At 39.9% G+C, this 19,289-nt stretch overlaps 1 long non-coding RNA gene across 1 annotated transcript in view; it reads left to right on the top strand.

Annotated features, from left to right (window-relative positions):
• Positions 1 to 1,364: 1,364 nt before the first annotated feature.
• LOC112145919 overlaps positions 1,365 to 19,289 on the top strand; it is a 44,318-nt gene continuing 26,393 nt past the window's right edge. The window contains exon 1 of the long non-coding RNA XR_002919162.2: positions 1,365 to 1,914. This is a non-coding gene — a long non-coding RNA (uncharacterized LOC112145919). The remainder of the gene's footprint in view (positions 1,915 to 19,289) is intronic.

Here is a 19,289-nt window from a genome sequence, read left to right as displayed (position 1 = left end):
CTCACACACCCTGCTCACACACTGCTCACACGCAACCTGAAATCAATCTGACAGATGACAAGCAAAAACCACACAATTACAAACTGTTTATTTCTTGACTAAATAAATTACTTTTAACTGACATTAAGGATCAATATGGGATAACAAACCTGTTTTATACTTTTTTGTCTTATTTTTTAGAGGATTTGTAAGATTTAACAGTAAAATATACACAGTGTGGCAGATCTAATTGTGAAAGTAAAGATGATTCTGTTACAAACAATGCAAATGACTAAGCAGTTCGGGAAGGCAGGAAGTATAAAGACTGAACCTTGAAATTATCACAAAGGTCATAGCAAGAAGAATCCATATCTACTGATGTTGATGAGAATGTAAGGGAGATAAAACAAAGATTAAATTCAAATTTCCTCCCTACATACAAAAAATAAATAGTGTGGGACTTTCTAGCAGCCTAGATTTTAATAGCAATTTGGACACCATGCTCACTGAAATATTAAACAGCAATTATGATGTTATTGATTTTCGAAAGTAAAATAAAAATACAAAATATGAAAATGGTTACAAGGATTATTTACGAATCCACTGTGTTCTGATGATGAAAACTTGAATGAGCTAAAACACCTCTGACAAAACAACAACCTCGTTTTGTTCATCTGTATTTATGTCAATGGTTAGCATGTATGACATCACCCATAGAAAAGGCCTTACCTCAGTCGCCATTTTTCCATAATACGGACGTCGCCAAGTTGGAGCCAAACGACAGTGGTTGGTCCAAGTCGGTCTGAGTCAACGTTTGTTCGAAGTCCACACCCCTTGCGCTGAAAGTTAACTTGGAAGAATATGTCAATCGAACATGTACTTTTAATAAGGCATCTGATTGGCCAGTTTATAACTTGAATAACTTGTGATAGATTAGAAAAATATAAAGTAAAAATGGGATTAGCAAAAAGAGTTTAAGAAAAAAGTATCAAAACAAGAATGCTTTTTTCTGACAAATAGAATGACAGAGTAACAGCAAGTACCTCCTATTTGGTACGAGAAGGGGGAGGGGTCATTCTGTCCAATTCTCTATATACAGTCAACGGTTTAAACATTAGGCTTCTGTGAATAGTGTCATGATATGGGTATATTTTGGCTTCTGTGTGGTCAAACATGAATAAATGTGAATGAAATTATAGTTTTTACTTGTTTGAAGACATAGTTATTGGATTTTTGTGATTTTATACTTCACAATTTCTATGATAAAATAACCTATTCGTAAACATCCCACTCTATATTTTATAGATACAATTTAAAAACATATATTTTGCTTTTCTTTTAAAAAACCGTGAGAATTTCACTGCAACGACTTTGACTACAACTACCGTCATGCCTTGCGCGCTCGCTTCTGCTGAAGGCAGCATGTGTTTGACTGCCCCGTTCAAAGTATGGCTCAGTGAGGCTGCGGCTCTTCTCCGAGGAGGATCTCAGCCGCGGAGGCGCCGGTGGAGCAGCAGCGGAGACCGATGAGACCGGCATCGATCCCCCCCAGACCGGAAACGTTCACCTTCATCGATCTGCCAAACCAGAACTCTTTTGAGGATTATTGACGCTCATTGAAAGATTGCTTCAAGCTTTTCAGCGCTGGAGAACAACACATTTATTTCTTTATTCTACTCTAATCAAAATGGCATCAGCTGATGGATTCATAACTCTATACTTAAGGATTGCTTTCTATTCAATAAAGGGATTAACGTGAGGATGTCCCGCGTGGTCAGGGGGCGTCCGCAGACAGGAGATCATCTCTGTTTTATTAGGCTTCACTTTTGGAAATCCCAAGTCTTTGTTCCTGTGGATTTTGGCTCGACAAACGGAAAACTAACATTATTCTGGAATATATTTTCTAAGCTGGATGCCCAGTGAGTGATCCACCAGGTATGTATGCTTCAAATATTGTCTTTTTCTGGAATGTGTGATCTATTTTGTGTCTAAATGATGGACAATTTTAGATTATGAGAAGTTATAACCGCATTTGACCTTTAATTTCTTCCTCTCTACCTGCTCACTTTATTTTTTTTTAAGTCATTCACAAAAGCAGACTCTGTCTCTTTCTCTTTAAATGTGCCCTTCATGCCACCATGCACCTGCAGTGCCAGGTGGCTGCAACACATCTCACAGAGCAATGACCTGTCAAGGGTTTTGAAAGACCTAAAAAAAAAAAAAATGAATGCACAGTGGTGGATACAGTGTCCAGAAAAAGCAGCGTGTTGTCTTGCCACCTCCCCTACACTGCCTCCATTCAGCTGGCAGTAAGTAACTCCTTGGATCCTGCAAACCTCGGCTGAATAGATACTTTTACAGGTGCATGACACGGCAAAGTCTGCAATCCATATATGGTTTGTGACGTCCCTCCCAGGGCATGACATAAAAGCATCTCTATTATTTTACGGCTGAATGCCATCTGTGAGTCAGATCATGAGCTCAAAACTCATCAACCCCCTCCCTCCAAACCCTCTATTAAAAATCTTCTCCAAACAAGACCTCCTTTCTCCCCTGAAGAGGGACCCTCTGTCTAATGCCAAGTGACTCTCATGGCCAGCATTGATGGTGGGACACTTGCTTCACAAAAGGAGCTGAAGTGTCAAATAAACTCGGTCAGAGCACCCGACACACAAGAATTCCTTTATCTGGCACCCTGGGAGGCAGACAAAGACGGACTTTGTGTCAGCGAGCAGGCCTTGACTAAACACAGGGCTCCTTTTTTTTTTTTAAACTCGTCTTCTCATCTTCCTCTTGTTGCCTGAGAAATATCAGTTGTGACAGTGGTGGAGCACGTGGCCTACATCCTGATCCATCGGGATGAGTGACGATGGTGACAGGTTTGAGTGTGCGGCCATGCTGTCATCTGAACCGCAGCGTTTCAAAAATCCCGCCTCGACCATCCCTGCACCTTTTTTCTGAGCTTTCACATTCACTATAGTCATCAAACATTCATCACTTTTTGAAATATCGCTGCCTCCTGTGACCAGATGGATAAACAGATACAGTTACAGTGGTCAAGTGTGTTAATGATGTGTTTATGAGCTTAAGCTGAGCGCTGATTTACTTTATCTCAGTCAGAAGCGGCGCCCCGTGCCCCTGACTTTGATGGAGCTCATGGGGTGAGAGCGCCGTGACCCCGCGGTGAACCAAACTTTTTCATGATTATTTCTGACCGCTGAAATGTGGCCCATTAACAATGCCAACTTTTTTTTTGCATTACCTCATCCCTAAAGTGCTCAAATTGCAAGAAATGCCCCTCCATCATCTCCTTTTTTTAGAAATATCCGACTTAATGAAAAATAAACGTCTCGCATGTAGAACAGCATTTACACTCAGCTTGAGTCTGTTTAGAGTGGGCTCTAAAGTTTGCCTAAACAGGAGAACTGTCATTTATTAGTAGTGCAGGAACAATGGGGAGCTTGTCTCCAGGGTGGTGGGGGCCAGAGGGGGCCGATGGAGCCAGGGGAGGGTGGCCTGAGATTGGGCAGCAGCCTCTGACCAAGAACAAGCCCCTGTCTGATGAAGAGAACTGCTGACCCTTCCTGAGTAAAATGGCACCTTTGTTTCGAGGTGTATGTGTTTGTGCCTGTGTGTTTTTGCGTGTGAGAAAGAGGGAAGGAGCAGCTCTCAAATGCTCTCCTGCAACTTGTGATTTCTCTCAACCTTGTGCTTTCTTCACACATCATCTAGAATCAAATGCAACATACATTGTAAATTTACATTTTTAAGCAAAAATCAAAATTTTTTTTTTTGAAAGTGATGCTGTGCCAGTGATGCACAAAACCTCCGTCTTCTTGGATGCCAGGCTCCTGCTTTAGACTAATTAGCCTTTTAGTGCAGCTTTCTGGCTTGTTGCCATGGTTGTAGCAGCGTGGTTCAATCTTCCTGCAGGTCCGCAAACAGTTGGCCCTTCTCTAAAGATACCCGCCAGGGAGAGATGCTTTGTTAAACTGATGGCTGAGGACGCCAAGGAAAAAAAAGTGGGGATTGGGGCAAATGCGTGTGAGTAATAGAAGCAGATTGCTGATTTCCTACTGAGAAACCACATCTTAGGAGGTGTGTATATTTGGTTCAAGGTGTGGGGGGGGGTCTTAGCCTGCTTTGGGAGCCATTAGGAAACGGGAGGCACACGGCGTGTGTTTCGGGGAGTTTGGAAGGAAGTTGTGAACACGCGCAAATGTTTTTAGACTAAATCCTGTGGGTATATCGCTCAAAACGTCTGTAAAGCTTTCCATTAAAACATTTTATTTATTTTTATTTTTAAAAAATCGTATTTTTCCTTCTAAAATCCTGATATGCACTAGAAACCCACATGTACATTTAGAATGTTCTTCCTACATTTCAATCACTGGTTCTGCAGAACTACATTGATGCAATGCAAAAATATTCCAACAAAACAGATAAAAAGTAAAAATACAAGAGAAGGAGCTACTGTGAGTCTGTTTCTGCAGGAAAAAGGAGAACTGGACACTTTACTTCCTAATAATCTAGATTTTTTTTTGACCAAATTCCACGATTTTACGTTTTCCTCCTATTTGGAGTTCAAATTCCTCCCTTTTGTGCCGGGCTCCCACAAACGTCACATTCCACCAGCACTGTCAGGCATTGGGCCATTACTTTGACAAGTGTGGGTCATTATGGGAACCTCCCTGCATTTCAGCGACTCACACCTACATAAGTAAGCCATCCTCATTCACTTCACCCTGCAATTCATCCTCCCTTTTATTTTGCTCTTAGTGGGGCGGATAAAGACGACATTTTCAGAGTGTAGAGGAGCATGAAATTTCCAATGCGACCTCCCTGGGACACGGCAGACCACCAAGCTTCTCGTACCTCTGTTTATGCGCGTTAAATCTTTTCCTTGTGAGGGGAAGCTGTAGTTTTTTTCTAGTGCTTGTCTGCTTTTAATTAGTTTGTTTAAAGAGGGTGTCACAGATGAAGATCGTGATGGAGGTGGATTGCTTGTTTCTGTATTTGGAAGGTGCAATAAAAGCATCATGTTGCATTAAACCTTTAAAGTGGGGAACTGGGAGGGAGGTACTGGTCCCAAACATGCCTTTGTGCTCTGCTGTCAAGCTTTGCTTTTAATGTACACAAACAACACACTACCACAGTGTTTTTTTAATTAAATTTAGCATGAATTTAATCCCTCATTTTTGCAATTTTTTTTGCAAGTTCCATAGATATACTTTAGATATACTTTAGGACAAAAGTTAAAAGTTGAAAGTTTTGTCCAAACAAGTGAAAGTAGAGATCTTTTTTTTTCTTTAGGTACACAAATCTAATTTCTTAAGCTCTGCAGCCCTCTAGTGGAAAACAAATGTAATAGCGGTGTGAGTCTAATTGGACTGCATTTCCCTTCTTGGCCTTTCAAGAAGGGGGGCGCTGTTGAGAAATGTTTACCGTCAATGGAGGAAGTTCACCGTCATAAGAATGTAAGAAAAGCTGAATTTTATGTTTTTTTTTATTCTGATAAAGAAAGTTGTAGTTTAAATTCAAAATAATAGATTAAAAGGATTTTTCTTAAAAATTACTATTCTTTAAAATAATTTTTTACATGTAATTTAAATGCTAAAAAACACCACACTGTGCATTAAATTACCATATTAAATTATATACACATTTTTTAAAATTGAAAAGCAGCCTTGAAAAGTGCATCCATCTGTTACGCAATAGCATTATACTATGACTACAGTACTGTGAGAAGAAATAGAAATATAAACTCTATTATTTGGTTTAATGAGCCCTAAATTGATCAATTTTAACATTTTGATGTAGATTCACTGGATTAAATTGTATTATCTAGCAAAGAGGCCGTTAGTGTAAAGGAAAGTATAGGTTTATTTCTACCATTCTATCTTAAAATTAATTAAAAAAAAGAAAAACAAACATAGCATAATAGCTTAATTCGAAGTATTTGCAAGTTTTTATATTTAAAAAGCCAGGTGATGTCAAAAATAGGTCATCTTTGTTTGAAATAAGGTGGGTAACAGACTGCAGTATCTCGTAAAGCTGTGATTTATTTAAACATCTTTTATAGATCAGGAATTCCTCAAACTGACAAATCTAACTGATGTATGACCGTTATATTGAAAATAAGTTGCAGTGTCACCAAAATAAATTAGAACTTCAAAATAAGCCTTAGAGCTTTTTTATTTTTACTAATATTTTTTGAGGTTAAGGAGGTCAGTCCGTCTTCATGTGTTTTCAAACTTCAGTTTATTAAACTCACCACTAGAGGCCGCTGTGGAATTCCTTTCAAGGTTCATGCTTGATTTCCTCATTACCCAGAACAAGAACCAAAAGAAAAAAAAAAATCTGCATGTGTGGAAAGTTAATTTACTTGATAGATTATCAAATAATCCCTGAAATAAACTGCCAGCTTCTGGTAGTGGTCATAAGGGTTTTTGAGAAAACTGACTGAGTCTGTAGAACATTACTTAAATTAAAAAAAAGGAAAAATATGTAATTGTCTAGATTTTTAGCTTTATGAATGAGTGTTTTTATCCTTTTTTTTTACCAAAACCAAAGTTGGGCTGTTCAAGTATAACAAAACCAGTAAAGAAAATGAATTGAATTTAGGTCCCGTGGTTGTCACACACACCTCTAGGAGGAGCAGTGAGCAGCTGCATTAGTCAGATACAGGAACCATTTTTGTAGTTACATTCCCTAATTCAACCTCTTATGTCAAGGAATTTGTAGCCATTGGATTCCATCCTACAACATGCCAGCCTGGGGGCAGACACTCTACCACTATACCACTGAGCTCAAATGTCATTTTAATGGGAGTAAGTACGTTCAATTTTCAGAACAACCCTTTTTGGGGACATAGGGTGAAATAAATACGGTAAAGTCACTTTTACTTAAGAAAAGGACATTTCGTATTGATTTAAAAATCAAATGTAAATATGCCCACCATGTGACAGACTGGCGACCTGTTCAGGGTGTACCCTGCCTTTGCCCAACAGTAGCTGGGTAACCCCAAAAGAATAAAGCTGGTTTAGAAAATGGATGGCTGGAAATACACCCGATTTTACCCACAGGCTCATTTCCACCTGCAGTCAATGGCAGGTCGATGTTCTTGAAAAAATAAAACTGATTTTAAGAAGAAGAAACTTAACATAAGAATATAAGAGAGCATATAAAACACTAGCTCAAAGCCCTGTACATCCTGGACAGATCACCCGTCTGTTGTGAGTCTTATGTAGACATTTTTCTTAGCAAAATGGAGTAAAACAACCCCCCAACTTTTTTTTTTTAGCAATGTGTACATATGAGGTTCACCTGTCAAAATTGATAAAACTGTAGTTTTGGTATTTGGACAAACATTTAAAAAGTACAATTCTAAAAACTAATATTTTACACTCGATCCGAGCAGATTTAGTGTGCAATTTCAAATATCGACCACTAGATGGCAATGTGGTAACGTGAACCATGGCGTTCTCCCCTCATGGAACTGAAGGCAACCTTACAGTAATCCTGTGATCTATGGACAAATGGATGTAGATTGATATTATTATCTTCTTATTGCCCTTCGTTCTAGCTCATCTCCCTTTGAAGATCAAAGTGTGCACCGACACTGATAAACTTGAGTGAACTTCCATAAAACCAACTGCTCATTTTCCACATGTTTGGTTGTTTTTTATTAGACCCAATACTGGCAGTGAAGTTGCAAAGAAAAGTTATGACACATTTTTAGATACGACAAAAAGAAATTAATCTTTAAGCAAAGTTTTAACTTAAAATTTAAAAGCAGAATCAATTGGCAGCTATAATTGTTTGGCAGATTCTTGAAACAGATATGCAACTATGAAATGTTTTGTGTTTTTTTTCACTCCTGTGCTTTCGCTGAATGACACAAACATAGATAGAGAGGGACGGATGTGGCAGCAAATGATTGGATGACGGCTCGGGTTCCCACAGGTGTTCTTTTTAAGGTTTTATTTCAGAAAGATATTGTCACATTAGGAGGGAAAAAAAGCCTAATCCTTTATTTCCTGAGGGATTGTACGCACTCCACCCGTAAAAAATAAATCTTTTTCCTTTCAGTAATTCTGTCTGGGTAGGATGCAGTTTTTCAGGTTTCTGCCAGTTGAGATTAGAAAAAAAGATCCAACTTAGTGGGAAGAAGTTTCACTTGAGTCAGTTTGTAACGTCTTGAAAACACAATGTCACTTCACACACATTTCAAAAATGCACGTGCACTGAGGCGTTCATTGTTCTAGTTATGCTACATTCATACACATTCGTGGTCCTTGTTCGCACTTTAGAAATGTAGATAATTCCTTTTAACTTTACTGTATGACAACCAGTTACAGACGTTTCTTGCGCATAAAAATGACAACTCTGACCTATTTTCATTTTTTTACTTAATTTTTTATGTAAGGCTTTGATTTCCAAATGGCAGATTTTGCTCAACAGACTAAATTTCTCACTGCATTTTGTCGTTCCTTCAAAACGACACACTCGATCATTAAAATCCCGTTTGGTTTCCTTGAGAGGCTGCTGTCAGTTAACCGAGCTAAATCTGACCGGGCCTTTTCCTGGCAGCCAGGCTGGAACTGTTTTTCCTTTGGAGTTTTTATTGCAGACAGTTTTTTGGAGACAACCCCGGCTGCAGCGTTGCTTCAGATAGGCAGGAGGAAGTCTGTAGTTTATTTTTGAGTGCATATCTGGTAGACAGGTAAACTCCTGTCTACTACTCTGGTTAATCATTGATACTATGATTCTGTACTTTTAAGTTGGGCAAGATTTAAACGGTGGTCATTACTTTGAAGCCTTTTTTTTGCAGGTGTGCAATAAATGCAGCAAGCCTTTCTCTGGAACCATTGCATTCTCTGCGTCTGTTCCCAGCAGCTGATGTGCACAAGGTGCTGCTTCCAGTGGCGATTCCTTTACAGGACACTTGTTCGTCTTTACAACAGGTCACCTTCACGGTAACCAGGGCAACAGTCCAATTACAAAACAGTGGAAAACCTGTCTACATGTTGTACATTTGTTGCTACATTGCAGATGCTGTTAAAAAGTCATTTTCAGTCTGAACTGTCAGGTTGTTTTTAGGAATACATACTTGTGCACAAACAGGCTCTTGGTTTTTCTGATACTTGGAAATCTTTGCATCCATCGCCTGGTTGATGATGCATTTATACTCTCTTCTGGCTAATAACATCAAAGCAATGTTGTTAACACCAATGCTAGAAAAAGCCATGTGGACAACAAACACAGGTGAGACTGGACTGTTCCCTCCCGCATCTGTGGCGCCATGCAACAGACCAACTGGCCTGAGCTCTGGTTTGCTCTTTCTTTCCTTTTGCAGGAGGAACAGATTGCAAAAGCATTTTGGAAAATGTGAGTGAGGTGGTCTGGGACCCTGGTGGCTACAGATGGCAAGCTCTCTCCCGACCAGCTTATCGACTTTAATGACGTGAGAGCAATGGCTGGTGCCTGTGCCCCCTTGGGTTTCTGCGTCCCTCAAACCTGCAAGGGTCACAGGAACACCAATAAAGTCCCACATGGCAGCGATGTATTAAACTTCCATTCTGCCCGCTCGCTAACCTAGTTCGGATGAAAGCGAGCGGCTCTGCATTTATCAGAACATTATGCCTTAATGCAGTTTGTGGTATTTAGAGGCAGTTTTAAGGGAGCCACGGATTAAAAGCATTGAAGTCGAGAAAATAGAAAACACCAAGAGGTCAGAAATCTATTAGATTCTAATAAAAAACTAGAAAAGTTGGATTATCTGTGATATTGCTGGTGTTAATTTGTTTTTGCTTACTGAAGATGCTGAAGCTTTTTGCTAAAAATGGTGATGCAATTTACTTTAATTGCTGCAGGGATTTGCTGAAAATGCTAAAACTATTTGTAAAATGTTACATTTACTAAAAGACTGAAAATTTAGTTGAGAAACTATGAAAGAGCGCTGAAGTTTACCTAAATTTCTGAAGAATTTGCAGTAAAATTGCTTAAAAATCACAAATACATGCCAACTTTGCAAAAAATATTTAGGGTGTTACTTCAATATGAGCCAAACTCCAAATTAGCCTCAAAACCTCAGTAGATGCCAAATAAAAAAAAAAAAAATACCAGCTAAACTCCAAAATATCCTAAAATGACTCAGTAAACTAAGTTAGTCAAAAATGTTGCCCTGTTGCTAAAATAGAAACTAAACTCTAAATGAACCTATGAAAACCTCAGTAGCTAACAAATTAGCCAAACATGTTAGCCTGTTGCTAAAATATTAGCTAAAAAATAAATTGGCATAAAAAAATCTCAGTAGATACCAAATTAGCCAAAAAAGCTAACACTTCGCTTAAATGCTAGCTAAACTCCAAAATAGCCTGAAATTCCTCAGTAAACTGAATTAATCAAAAACATTAGCATGTTGCTAAAATACAAGCTCAACTCTAAACTAGCCAAAAACTTTAGCATGTTGCTAAAATATTAGCTAAATTCTAAATTAGCCTAAAAACCCCAGTAGATAACAAACTAGCCAGAAACATTAGCATGTTGCTAAATTATTAAATCTACTCAAAATATTTTTGAAAATTACTATAAAATATTAAAACATAGGCAATTAATATATTTAAAGGCTTGTTGCTAATCTACATAAATCTACCAAAAATACAAGTAGTAGTGTTCTGACCAAGCTGAATGTTTTGATGCTAATTTTGGTGAAATTGGTGTTCTTGGAGGACATTGGAATTCCAGAAGCAGTATTATTCTAATGGAAAGAAGGTAGATTTTGAGTGAAGTTGTAAAATATTTCTCTTCAATGGAGTGACTGAAGCTGTCAGGTCATCGTGATAACTACCTAACCTTAGTTTTATTGCTCCCTGCAGTGTTGCAACGATGCTAGTTTCAGACAAACAGGGAGGATTTGCTGAGAGGCAAAAGTAATGGCAGACGCCAGTCCGTGACATTAATGACTGCTATCAACTCTGCATTCATGAACCAAGCTGCTTTAAATGATGCGCCGGCATGCTGGAAAAACTTTCTTCACCCTGGAGCAAAGAGCAATTATCAGATCTCTAGTTTAACACTGTGTGGTGATTGTGAAACCCACATATTGCTTAAATTAGAGGTGTACCCATAGTGTACCTGTTGCTCTACATTGAACCAATGACACTTGGCCATGCCATAAAGGATCCACAGAGTCATAAAATACACCTTACGATGTCTAGGTTTCTGTAGTCGGGCCATTAAGTTATAAACTCCTCTCGTAAAAATTGTGATCGAACCGATATAGTGGAGGACAGTGCAGCAAAGATGAAAAGGAAGTTGCCCAGCCATACTTTCATAATCCTACAGTGGGCTTGGTTTATATCAGTAAGCACACAGGAAAATTCTTTGAATTCCCCGGCCTCACACCCTCACTCTACTTTTGCCGCCTGCCAGCCAATACTCTTGGCTACGTGGGCTTGTTTGTGGCGCGTTTGACGTCACAGGGAGTTCAATTAGCTCCTCAAACGCGGGAGCTGTTGCTTTTCCTGTTCTAGTTTATAGTTCGTACATTGGACTGGATCTGTTGATAAGGAGGGAGCGCTTTTAACCTTCCGCGCGTTAGCATGAGCTCCTGTGTAGGTGGGCCAGATGAGCCTGTCTGACCACAGTGGAAGCAATCCACAGGTCTGGGCGCACGCCTATTTTTTATTTTTTTTCCTTTGTCCTTCATCTCCTCTATCTATCTTATTATAATTGTGTCCCAGACCCAGACACGTCCATAAATAAACTGGGTCTCTCCATCCTCAACCAGGCCCGGGCCATGTTTATGTTCGGGCCTGGGTTAGGGGGAGGGAGGGCATCTGGACCTCTGGGCTCACCTCGGCACCTCTTTCAGGTGGAATCAAGATGTGCAACTAGCAGCTGCTGTGGACACACGGCAGTGTTTTGGAACAAAGAGAGAAGGATCCAGATGCGTTTGGATCACTCGTTAAATTAACTGATTTGATTGCTTTTGTTGAATGTATTAAGTCGTCCACCATTCTTTCAGGATGTCTAAACACCAACTTTTTCATCTGGGACAGCGTAATCATCTGCTTTAAGAGGGCGACAGAGATTTGTCAGGACAGACAGTGGAAGGGGATTTTGGGTTTATTTACATTAGCTGGATGTGGTCTCTTGGTCTTCATTTCATTTGGTCCAGGAGCTAGGCTATTAAAACTAATGAACACTTATTACCCCGAGTTGGATTCGGAGCCCTTTGCTAAACATCCCTTCTGTAGCTGTTTGTTTTTACTTGTTCCTGATTATTCAAACTGAGCAGTAAAACATGTGGCTGAGCTTTTTGCCTCTGCTCTTTACAGGTAGTCCCCATAAATAGTCCGATCTATGATAGGTGATTGGACAGCCTGGGTTTTTATGAGTGCTCGTGCGGGTGGGCTTGACTTTTTCTCACTAATCATCTTGGATCAAATCCAGCAATTTTTAATGCACGCACCACAAAGTCTGGTGTTGAATTATGTAAGGAGCACGCAGGAGCCCACACACTGTCAGAACTGTTTATCAGGCTTATATCAGCCATGTTGCTCACATAATCAATACTTCCTTAACATTTGGACGCATTGAGATGTTTAAAACTCTTGACAAGTGTGATATTTAACTGTAATTGCGCATTGAAAAGTATTGACTTCATCGACATAGCGCAGACCCCCTTTTAACCATATGATTGTTTATTTTACAAGTTTGTATTTTACTCTAACGGCTCTGCTTCATGTTTGGGGCTGATGTCCCGCCACGACTCCTGCCTTATGACTCTTTTTGAAGGATTTCAAAGTCGGAGTATCTGGCTGCACCAGGATTTTTATAATATTTTGCGCCGATACTTCATACCACTTAAAATCTTCCTGCGGGCGTCGTCCACATGACAAATAAGAGTCGTAACACATCAAAGTGTGTATTTTTTTTTGCCATCTCAGCGCTGCATAAATCAGTCTTAGTTAAAATAGAGGGAAGGAAGGAGCCTTTTTCTCCAGACTCCCGACTACTTTGGCGCTTTAATACGATCCGCGCGTACAGACAGCATGGTCAAACAAACAGAGTCTAAAGTTTCATGTCTGTACCAATCTGCCAAGAAAAAAAAAGGAGCTCAACTTTCATAAACTCGTCTCTCCTTCCCCTTCTGTCTTCACGCTGCTACCCCTCCCACTGCCCTGCCATCCCCAGCTGGAATTTTCCTAAAGTAAGAGTCAACCATTTTTATTTGTTTAAACCCAATTAAATATTGTGAGAAGATTTGACACCAAAATAACTTGCTTAAAAAAGGTATTTAAAAAAAATATATATATGAAAGAAAAAGTACAAGAGAAGGCATAAATGTAGAGGAGCTTGAAAACGAGAAGCAGATTGGGAGGAAAGAAAATCTCCGCTGTCTGCGTTTCTGTCAGGGACATTACCTGCGCACCCCTGAGCAGGAAGCGTATCGGCCTTCTCTGCTGAAACTTTATACAGTCAAAAATTAAAAGGCTGAGCTCTGTTCTGCTGCGTCGGAGTCAGAAGCAAAAGAGAGTTCTAACACTCCATGTATTGCATTTCACTTAACTCGCTATCTTTGTACGAATCTGTAATTAAATATAAAACTGCAGGCACCACACCTAAAAATCCAGCCTTATTATAAAGACCTGCGTTGGTTTGGTATTTGGACTCCACCTACAAAAGTGGTGCAGCTGGCTTCATATCGCTGTGTGTTTTTTTAATGTTTGTATTCAGACTCAAGACTTTGAACCTGTTTCGTCACTATAGGAGACAACAAAAAACGGTAGATAAATCTAAGAATATGGTAAATTATGACAAATATATAGGATTTGGGTAAACGGACTGACAAAAAGGGCGGGAACACAAGACTTTTGAAGGCGAGACTTTGGGTGCAGTGAAATGTTTAACATGTTTTTGTGGCATTTTTCAAATGATGAAGTGTAGGCCTGCACAATACATCGCAAATTTGTTGTAATTTCAATATCAGCCTAATTGCAATAAATCTTTACCTTAAATGTTGACAGGAGGTGTGTATCTTTCCCTCTCACACAATTCAACACGCATCTTGATACATGGTCCTCTAATCGATACATAAAAGATTTAACTAACTTTTTGGCAATCCAATTCTTTTACCAAAAATGCTAAAATCAAAGTATTTCTTATTCATATGGTTTTTAAAGTTATAAACAATAATACATAGCATTTGATGGAGAAAGTGATTAAGATATTGACTTGTAAGAAGCAAGCTTATGATTAGACGTCTAAAGACAAAGATGGTAAAAAAAAAAAACTAAAGAGAAACTGCAGGTTTCCAGAAATCGATTTTTTGCTTCTTGATTGATTTTATTCCTTTAAACCAAAATAATCATGTTCATATCTGTGGTTTTCAAACAAAACTGCAGTTGTTAGATTAATTTTTGATACATATCTATTTTTTAAATCCCTTACCGATACAGCTGTTACCCCCACCGCCCGGTCAATTTTTAGACACGTAACTAATATATTTTATATCCCTAATGTTTGCACAGTTATGTATTGGTTGTTTTGCTACATGGTCATGTACCACAAGTCATATCGTAATTGCAAAATTGATCACAAATATGAAGTTTTTCTAATATAATGAAGGGCATATTTACAAAAAATTAAGCATAAAATTGCTTTTCTGAGTTTTTTCTTTTTTTTTATTTAATGTAAATCAGGAGGAACCAAAAAATATGATAGATATGACGTAAATTCTACAGGCCACAAGCTTCCTGCTCCAGTACATTGTGATGGATCCATTTGCAAATGACTAGATCCATAAACATCTTCGTTTTTTTCATCCGAGTTGACATCTGGCTAAAAACTGTACGGCTAGATAGCTCCAATATTGCTTGCCATGTTTTGATGTACTGGTAATGTTAAGTTGGGGTTGTGATGAGAGTGTAATGATGGGTAGTGGGGGCGGGCTTACTCTTTGCCAACAGTTCCCTCCACAACTTAGAGGTAAATTTCTGATAAATTACTGGCGCTCTGCTGAAAATAACCGTTTTTGGCTAAAATTTTTATAATCATACTTAACTCTTAAAATAGATCAAAAGATAATCGAAGTGGGTCTTTAAGGTGCAAATCCAGAATCTTCACCGCAGGTATCTTCCTGTGTCCTCGCTCAGAAAAAGGTCGCCTCCGAACTTCCTGATAGCGAACGTTTGTCTTGGACGTCAAACAAAGCCTCCCCCCGCACATCTGAAGATGTATTTTTATCACTGGACAGATGACAGGGGTAATCTGGCAGTGTCCCGCCACCCTCAAATGACCGTTTACTTCCTCTTTGTGTTTTGCTTTCCCTCGCTCCCTTTCCCCCCTCTTATCAGCTAATCCCTCACTGCATAGAGCAGTCAATTAAGAGGCTTAGCTGATGGAAAACGAGACCATTTTAGATGCATGGAATGTGTGAAAATGTCGTGAAAAGGGGGCTGTGACTGGCCCTCCAAGTAAGAGAAAAGAGGGAAATTGAGCTTTTTTGGTGGGAATGGTTTCCTCAAGGACGGTCTTTGTCACCACCGAGGGGTTGGACACGAACCGTTGAATAGTAGGGAGAAAACTGAGTCAAGAAATCCCACACCCTCGGCTTGTTTTGTTACACAAGTGGTTTAGACCGGCCGTCTTAGACGTCACAATCGGACACTTTTGTAAGTGTAACATTTCGTGTGTTGACCTTAACATTCCTGTCCTGCGCAGAAAAACGCTCAAGCACACAGACAGTTTCTGATCTGCTTAGTAAGATTGGACTCCAATGGCCTGGATTATGACTTAGCAAAATGTTAATAATCCTCAGACCTGTGGTTTAAAAGCTTAGGACATTTACTTTTGTATAATTCCGGAAAACATGTTTCACAAGACACCTTTGAGTAGAGGCCTCGTATAATTAAACGACTGCAGCAAAGTTCATGGCACATGTATGCACAGGTTAGCTGTGATCCAAAGTAAGTCATTAATGTTCTGGCTTCACTATCAGACAAGCAAACATTGGGAGAAAGAAATGACAGATTGACTATCCCGGATATTTTTCTTATCCCTCTTAAAACCGAGGAATTCATACTTTTTTTTTCCACCCAGGCTTCAGCTGTACATCTAATCCTCTTTGAGTCGAAAGAGCGGCGGAACATTTCTGCTGTGAAGTTTGAGATTCAGCTGGGGGTGAAAGAAATGCATTCTGTGTACAAAACATAAACCAGTGAGATGTGCTTTGGAACAGACTCCACGCTGTGCTGCTCGGGGAGACGAGCCAAAGCGATGAGGAGGGAAGGGTGGGGGTAATTGCCACATTAAGGGAAAGGAATTCAAAATAAATTTAATCTCCCAATCCTTTTTGCCCCCCCCTCTCTCCAAGAGGTTTACCGTGAGCATGCTCTATCTTGTTATAAAACAAGGAACGCACACAGTCAGGAAAAGAAAAAGTGCAGAGACTTGGAGAAAAGTCGAATAAAGCACGTGGAGCACGGGCCCCAAAATTAAAATTAGCTGCAAATGTTCTCGGTTAGTCTGAAAATCTTGCATATTCTGAGATCAGACAGGATGACGGTGCAGAAATTCCCCCTTGTGACAACTTTTTTTTACCTGTTTTTATGCCAGCGTGGGGGGAAAAAGGCTGCAGGTGAGCCGCAGTGAGGCTGCGTCAGCTGGCGAGGCATTTGAAGGCCTGCTGGATTTTACTTGGTGTCATTGTGCGGTTCGGGCTCTCTGTAGGACATATGGTGTGCTGTACTCCTTTTTTTTTATAATGTAATCATTCTTCCTCCTGCAACAACATTGTTAAAACTTTCTGCATGCTGAGGCAGGAATTCAGTCATGGGTCCTGCTGGCCCAGACACAGCAGAGTATAAACAGTTATGCCTTGGCAGCACCTGGCACACATGCAGCTACACAGATCTATTGTCATAAAAAGGGACTTATTCCCCACATAGTGTGCAGAATTTCTCAGTTTGTCTTATTGTCTTGCACCAATAAGTCCCACTTCTGCTCAGATCCAGTGTGCAGTTTCTATTTCTTTACACTAATGATTCGTTTTGGTCTTTATGTAAACTGTGCGTCCCTTTTTTCTGTGCTTTTTATACCTGTTTACCTGGTCCAGTGTTACCTTTCTAAAATGATTCATCTACAACTGCGAAGGAGGGACCAAAAGGTCAGCAAGAGTGTAATGATACAGGAACGGTTTGAGCAACACAGATCTTGCTTTCAGATAGTAAAGGTAATTAAGAGAGTTGCACAAGCCTATAATTATGGCCTCTCTATGCATCACGTATAGATCCTGTCTTTCCAGGAGAGAAAATGTTGCACAAATAGAGGAAGTCATGGCTTATTCCACAAAGCCCGAGGTAATATAATTATCAAACTTTAAAAAAAGAGATCAATTTAATGCAGAATGCTAAAGTGAGCTAGCTTGAGGCTAACGTGTAATGAGATTTCCCATAGGATGGCTAATGCTAACGCTTAGTCGATCTTAACATACATTGCTAACTAAATGAACATCTTTATACTCACAGGCATGAATTTTCCAAACTCTTTTAAGGACATTTCTTTTTAAAGTAACAATTTCTGGCCTAAAGAACCGTTCTTTGCTCATATTTTCTTCTTCTTCTGGAATAAGCTGTACTGCTATAGCGCGATCACCACCTGGTGGCCAAACTGAAACGCCCTCTAGGAGAGGCAGAACAATTGTTGGAGCTTCTCTGTTATAGAATCCACGTAACACGGTATGATATTAACAATCTCATAATTTCACTAATATCTTCAAAACAAATAAATAGATTATTAAAGTATTTTTAAACAAATGTGTCTAAATGTGTAAACTCAATATTGAATTTAATTGAGTTAAATGAAATGAAGTGAAAGAATCTAAAAAAAAGAATCGATTCAGGCTTTGGTGAATCGAATCAAATCTGGGAATCCTTGGCGATTCTCAGCCCTAGTCCCTACCATCTCATTAGGAAATCGTAGATTTCAGGGTGCTGACAGGCTGATTCTATGTGATCTGTTGCCCTTTGCGTTGACATTCCATCCCTTCGGCTGCTGGGCGAACACTGCGCTCTGTGTTGATGGGGATGGCAGGAAAACGGATCACCTTCCAGCAGAAGCAGGAAGTGAGAATTGGAGGGTTCCTGCTACTAGGCCCCTTCTTTCCTCCAAGCCGTACACGGAGCTAAACTGAAACCATGTGTGTTCTCACCCTGCGGACCTCTGCACACAGCCCGACTGGCTGCCTGGTTGGCAAGTCATGTGGTCTTCTTAACATGTGATCCCAGAAAACACCCAGGCCCTCCCACTCGCCATTCTTATTTGAATCCCCCCTCTATGCAACTCCGCCGGAGTCTCTTGGGGGAAGTGGTAAGTGATTCTGCTCTGTGTCCGGACTCTTGAGAGACACCCTCTCCTCCCTTTTTTAAGCTTTCAGTCAAAGTTAGGCACACGATGGATGTGATTGGAGGAGTACAGTAGTCTGTCCCCAGGCCCACAGGTCATTTCCTGCTGCCACGGGTTAACTAGGAGCAGATTAAGAAAAATGTCCCAAACTCACAGTGACAATAGTGAAATTAGCCACTATTAATTATGCAATCTCAGATTAACGGCAGGTTTCGCTACAAATCCACAAAAAGCATAAAAGTTGAAATTTTAAATCTTTCTGGTAAAGTTGCCTCTAAGCCTTGAACTGGAGTTGTGTGTCATCAATCACAATGTCTTCATTGTGACAAGCGCAGGCATGGGAATACCCCTGGGTTCAGGTTTTTATGTTGATGGAAAATAATGGTGTATGAGGCTGATTAGGTAAAATACCTGTCTCTTCTTTCAATCTTTTGAATTCAAAATGATTGTTTACACAAAAACACGGCTGGAAGAAAACATAATCTGCAAAAGAAAAAAAAAGTAGTCTCGCTTTTCCTTATTTTCCGTGGTGTTTGTTCCTCTTTAATAAAGTTAAACCCCATCAGACTCCTGTGAAATTGCATGACTAAGAGAGTTTAGAAAGCAAAATCAATTGGAAAGATACAGTTGTGAGCTTTTTTTCGGAGTTCTCAGGTCTCATGTGAAAGTCGGCTCCATCTCACCCCTCTTTTTTTCCTCCCTATTGAGTCATGTATTGTGGGGACACCTGTGGGCCGCCATTTCTAAGGAAGGGGGGAGTTGAGGGATGGGGGCGTGGCAGCGCTGCGAGCTTTTAATCGAGACGCGTTGACTAATCGCCCAAGGATTAGCCTCTTAGACAAGGCCTCTTTCATTCTGATACTCCAGAAAGTGAATCGCCGCGATGGAGAGGCGGG

Source organism: Oryzias melastigma, linkage group LG8 (assembly GCF_002922805.2).
Source record: "Oryzias melastigma strain HK-1 linkage group LG8, ASM292280v2, whole genome shotgun sequence".
Taxonomy (NCBI): domain Eukaryota; kingdom Metazoa; phylum Chordata; class Actinopteri; order Beloniformes; family Adrianichthyidae; genus Oryzias; species Oryzias melastigma.
The sequence above is the reverse complement of the archived record's forward strand: the minus strand, read 5'-3'. Positions and strand labels throughout refer to the sequence as shown.